The sequence below is a fragment of the Malania oleifera genome, chromosome 5 (assembly GCF_029873635.1).
Source record: "Malania oleifera isolate guangnan ecotype guangnan chromosome 5, ASM2987363v1, whole genome shotgun sequence".
Classification (NCBI taxonomy): Eukaryota; Viridiplantae; Streptophyta; class Magnoliopsida; order Santalales; family Ximeniaceae; genus Malania; species Malania oleifera.
The window spans coordinates 48,597,975-48,603,974 of record NC_080421.1 but is presented as its reverse complement, the minus strand read 5'-3'; positions in this window follow the sequence as shown (position 1 = coordinate 48,603,974).

Sequence of the window (6,000 nt, the reverse complement as noted above, 5' to 3'; positions counted from 1 at the left end):
GACCGAACCCATCAGTACATTTGTACTTCGGTCAATTAAACTAGAAGGTTGACCTGGCCGTTAACCACATCTCGGGCGGCTGAATCCCCATGTTCAAACTCGCTCGGGCTGCCGAATCATCTTCGAGTCCCCAAGTATATATTCGGGCTACTGAACTAAAACCTTCGGGCAACTGATTGACTTAGTTCAAAAACTATTCGGGCGACTGACCCTCGAAAATACAAAATTGGAGCTTGAAATTCAGCCGACCGAACATATCTTCGGGCTGCCAAACAGACTCAGAGACCTCTCGTAATTAAGGCAGTTCAGGTGACCTAACCAAGGCTCAGGCAGCCGAACTACGCTGATATATATGGTTTTCCGCGAATTTCAGTTCATTTCTTCCATTTTCTTGAGAGCCTTCCTAGTTTCCTCGCTCACATCCTTCCCTAGCCCTAAGACAGATTCATTCTCATGGCCAAAGAAGATAGACATGTTGTCGCGGGTGTTCCATTAGATCAATGGTTTCCCACACCCGATCAGCGAATAAAGTATGAGAGGGTGTTTCGTCTAAAGGATCCCATTCTGGGAAAGATTCTTGATATTGAGTTCATGCAAACTTGCTTCAACAATGTCCTTGACGTGTTTCGATATCAAGGATAGTATGAGTTTATTACCTTTTATCCTAAGGGGATGTACCTGCTGCTCATTCAGCTCTTTTATGCCAACCTTGCTCAGGATGGCTAGGGCTACTACACCAGGGTGCTGGAGACAGACATCCTTTTCAGTGATGCATACCTGGCGGAGACGTTTGATATCCAGCGTAGCGACTTCATCTGCCCCGAATCTTCATCCACCTGGATAGCCGAGCAAGACTTCACTTTAAGTACTTTCGTTAATTTGGTAATGGCACGCCCTGTAGCTTATTTGACTCATACCCCCAGCTACAGATCCTTGACTTTAGAGGCAAAGGTGGTACACCACCTGATCTCCTATAACATTTTTCCCAAGTTAGGATCAATGGACTATGTGTCCTACTTGGACTGCTTTGTCATCTGGTGCCTCTTCACCAGGAAGAAGCTAGACCTGCCTAGATTGATCTTGCGGTGGATGTTTTTCAAAACCGTGGGAAAGAGGATCATTTTACCCTATGGTGGGATTTTATCTAGGATATTCATTAGGAAGAGACTGAATAGGTCACCACTTGCCACCATTAAGAAAGTACGACCATATGATGTTTTCAATTCGACCACCATAAAGTTGATGGGATACGAGCTGACTGGCAACATGTGGTTGCCTATTGCACATGAGAGAGAGCTGGGAGCTCAGGAGGTCCCACAGGAGCTGCCCCATGTACCATCTACCACCGAGATCATGGCGGCCATTACCGATCTCTCCGCCTCGTTTCAAGAGTTCTAAGTCTCCATGACTGAGCAGGCATCTTCTTCTCAGGCTAGACTTGACTCCTTTTACAGTGAGTTCACTGATTTCCGGTCCGAGGTGTGGGCTAACTTCCACATCCTTGGTGAGCGACTGCATGAGATCAATGATGAGGATATCAGTGAGGACGACCAGATGGAGCTGAGTGGGGAAGTGGAAGATGATGATCATGACGACGGAGGGACTTAGGAGTGCTTCATGAGGATCCAGTCATTCTACAGCTTCATATTTTATCATCTATGTTATTTCATTCAGATACATTTCTTTTATTGGGTCTGTACCTATACTTAAAACAGCTTATATGTTTGTCCTATTTGACTTTCATATTCACCACACACACAGATACTATGATATGGTGACTATGCTATTTGACTATGATATATATATGCAGTACTTTGGTTTGCATGTGATTGTATTTAAATGATTATCCTGTTAAAATACATGTGTAGTATAGAATGCCTCCTGCATGACGGATGCAGTGGTTGAGAATTACCTACTGGTAGACTATAGGTTCTCGTATGCCTTACTCTTGAAATACTGTCTATTTGAGAACTGTTTTTGTACAGGTTAATTTTGGGAAATGTCCTATTTACAGCCAGCATGCTACCGAATTTTTTGTAGAAATTTGCCAAAAATAATTGAGATGATGTGCTTTACAAATATGTTCTACACATAAAATCTAAATTCTTACACTTGTCTCATTTGCATTATTTGATTAAACTCCTTAGGGCTGGTTGTGTGTATTTATTTAGAATGTGGCAGATTCTTATGGATTGTTTACATCTTTAGAAAAAATGCTGTCAAATTTTTGAAACCTTTGCACTTAACTTAATATCACTTTCTTAATGCTAAATTTCTTAAAACTTGAGTGCATTTTAAGAAAATTTGTGATTTTTTCTCAAGTTGATTTATAAAGAAAATGCATATTCTTAGGGTGAGTCCTTTATTTCAAAATCATTAGGCTCTGAGAAAATAAATATGTAAATATATATATCCTGCATTCACCGCTATATCTTTTGGAAAATAAAATATCAACTGGTATCAATGTGCACTTCTTGGTAAATTTATATTTGATATCATGATCATTTCAAAACTAACAATATATCCTTATAACTAGTGGTATTGTTTTAACAATTGGTATCTTCTCTACCACGTAGTTATAACAATTGGTATCAAACCCACACATAGGAGCATACATGTTTGTTTTGAATACCAAAGATGATTATGATAAAATTAATTTTAAAAATATTTTTGAAAGGATGAATGAAAAACAAATGAAAGATTAATTTTCATCCTTGCATAATTATCCATTAGGGAAAGTATAGTGCATTAAGATTATTGACGTGCTACATGCTACTTATACTTCCTCGATGCATATTCTGTTTGGGTTAATTGATTGAAATATGTTATATACTATTCGTTATAACTCCAAACAGGTCACTTAGGTACAGAATTATGATTAGGAATGGTCTACTTTCAAATAGCATGCTGCCGAAATTTTTTTAAACTTCCTAATATACTTCTTGTATCTAATTGATATGCTTTGCCTACGCGCTTTATTGTTTAACCCTTTTTGTTGTTGCCAAAAGGGGGAGAAGAGGCAAAAGTGGGCAATATTGTGCTTAATTATACTTCATCTCTTATTACTCATTACTTTAATCATCTTTACGCATAGAGTCAGGGGGAGCCTTTCTTGGCTGAACCCACTTTTGCATAAGGTATTTGTCATCATCAAAATGGGGGAGATTGTTGACCTTATTGGTCACACCCAGTTTTGATTATGACAAATACTCTTGGTATTGATGTTTGTACTAAGAATTACATGCAGGTTCACCTTGTACGCGCTTTAGGACTGACACTCATATTATGATGGCGTGAGGTGTTCGTACCGAAGAATGAAGATATATGTGTTGTATTTCATATTCATTTGATTATTTCTTCATTCTAGGATGTAATTTATTATGGACAGTGTGCGTGTATGGCTTGTAATAATTTGCATCGTGCATGGTAGGTAGGTATGCTCAAAACGACCATAGTTGGACTTTAGGTACCTACACAGACCTTAGGGATTTCTCCCGTAGAATAGAAAGACCTTAGGTCCCTAAAAAAATGCACAAAGGTCCCCATTATCATCTTCATATCAGGGGAATTACAACTGGCTAAAACATGGACTTAAATTAAATAGGTTAAGAGGGTTCAGGCGACTGAACCTATGCCTTGTAAAATGGCTCGGGCGACCGAACAAAGTCAACATTTTGACTTTGCTTCGGGCGACCGAACCTGTTTTGAACGTATCTTCTTCGAGCATCCGAATGCTTTTCAGAGCACTTTTCAACTACTCGAGCGATCATTTGTTTACATTCAAATAGAGGCTCGGCCGACCGAACTACCTAGTTCGGTTAACCGAACTTTACTTCGGGCACCCGAATCTCGAACATTTGGCTACTGAATTTGTTTCAGCTAACTAAACCTCAACTCGGGCACCCAAACCTCTTAAAACTGATTTCTTGACTGTGTCTGTTCGGGCACGTGAACCTCAAGCCAGGCACCCGAACCTTGCGGGGTAAAATAATTTTTATTGATTTTTAAATGGGGTAAACTGGGTTAATTTTCTTAATGGTCTTTTAGACAATTCTAATTATACCCATTGTGTCCCCAACGGTAAAAAAATCCTCCTTCCCTATATATACCAGTTCATTTCTCTTAATTATGGAGGATTAGCAAACTTGATTAGGGCAAAAATTCTCTCAACTCTCAAAACCCTAAAAACCCTATATTAGCCAAATATTCTTTCAAGCACTCACATATTTCTAATTCATGATTCCTCTAAGCATTGTGAGTATTTCAAGGCTATTGTGCTTAACCTACTTTGCTAGAACTCTCACTTGGATTATTTGCTTGATTGATTTTCTTTGAGAGTTTAGCATTAAAGTTCTTCCACAGATTTCATTTGATAAATCTTGAGTGGGAAGACTTTGAGGTTTTTGATTCTTGCATTATTGTTGCAAGTTACCTAAACCTAGTTTTTGTGTGCAAAAATATTTTATAAAAAGGTAGTCTTTCAAACAACTTCATTGTTCTTTATACATTGAAATATCCTATTGAGTTTGTTTGATTTATCTTGTTTAGCATATTTGAAACCTCGATTTGATTTTGTAATATTCAAATAGTATGTTTCAAATCTTGCTTAGATATATACTCTAGATCTGGACTGAAAATATATACGTGACTGAGTGTTTAGCACACATTAGAGCACTGAGCATATTTACATATCATTCGTGCTTGCATTATTGACTGAGCTATATTAGTGCACACATCTGCTTGTATTGAAGCTCATTTATGTGTACAAACAATTTATACACATTGGTTGTATTCCAAACACGAGCCTGAAAAGGGAGACTAGGCCTGTGGAATAGTCCCGGATTGGCTTAGACCCGGTTAGGAAAGCTAGGTGCGTCATCTTGTTAAGGCGTGTCGGTTGAGGTCAGCCCCTTGAATTGACCTGATTTGTATAGGTGCCGCTCCACCCGTTTAAGTGAGCATTATAGTGGTAATCCTTGTGCTAGTGTGGCCAAGGCGGGGACGTAGGCACTGTTGGCCGAACCTCGATAACATATCGTGCGTGTTCTTTACATTTCTGCAATTTACATTTACTACACGTGTATGTGTGTTTGATGATTGCATAGACTAACCCTAGGCTAAAATACATTGTTGTTAAAATCTAGAGACCTAGGTAAAAATTTTTAAATACCCAATTCACCCCCCTCCCCTCTTGGGGTTGCACCATAACTAACAGCAAGGTTTAGAAAATTATACCTATATGTATAAAAAAAATTCGTACTCGAAACTAGTCGTTTAAAAATTATGAAAAAAGTCATTATAAAATATTTCCCCTTACCTAATTCCTGAAAGACCTCCTAAAATAACCAATCCTGCACCCGCAGGGTTCCCTGATCAACGTCTGGAAAACCACATCTCTCAGAACTAAATTTCAGTATTTCTTTGCATATAATATTTCCTACAATTAGGGTAAAGCCAAATTTTACATAAAAAGTCTTACCTTAAATCTGAGATGTATTCCTAACTAGTCCCACCGACGATCCGCTCCAGTAGATTTGTAGAGAACTCTTCTAGGAGCGGCGTGGTAGCTTCAGATTGTCAAATCGGCGAAAATTCGGCTCGAAATTAAAGAGAGAAGGGAGGATGGCCAAATTTCTAGAGAGAGAAGGTGAGCATGCAAGAATTCTGCGCTAAAATGAAAGAAAAGTTCTCTTTTATACCCAAGGATTCGTCGACGAGTCCTGTACTCAGTTCGTCGACGAGACAGCCAACTCGTCGACGAATTTCGGTCTATAAAAACCCCTCTTGGTAATTCCTCGTCAACGAGACACGTAACCTTGTCGACGAGCTAAGTAGAACATTCGTCGACGAGACGAATTCATTCGTTGACGAATACTTGCTGCCACACCCTTTTCCAACTTATTCCTCCTCCCCTTTTATCTTCTTATAATTTTAAATTATTTAAAATTTTTCCAAGTTGTTACGGTTGAGATACCAGCAAGATGTGAGCAAGAAAGCTTT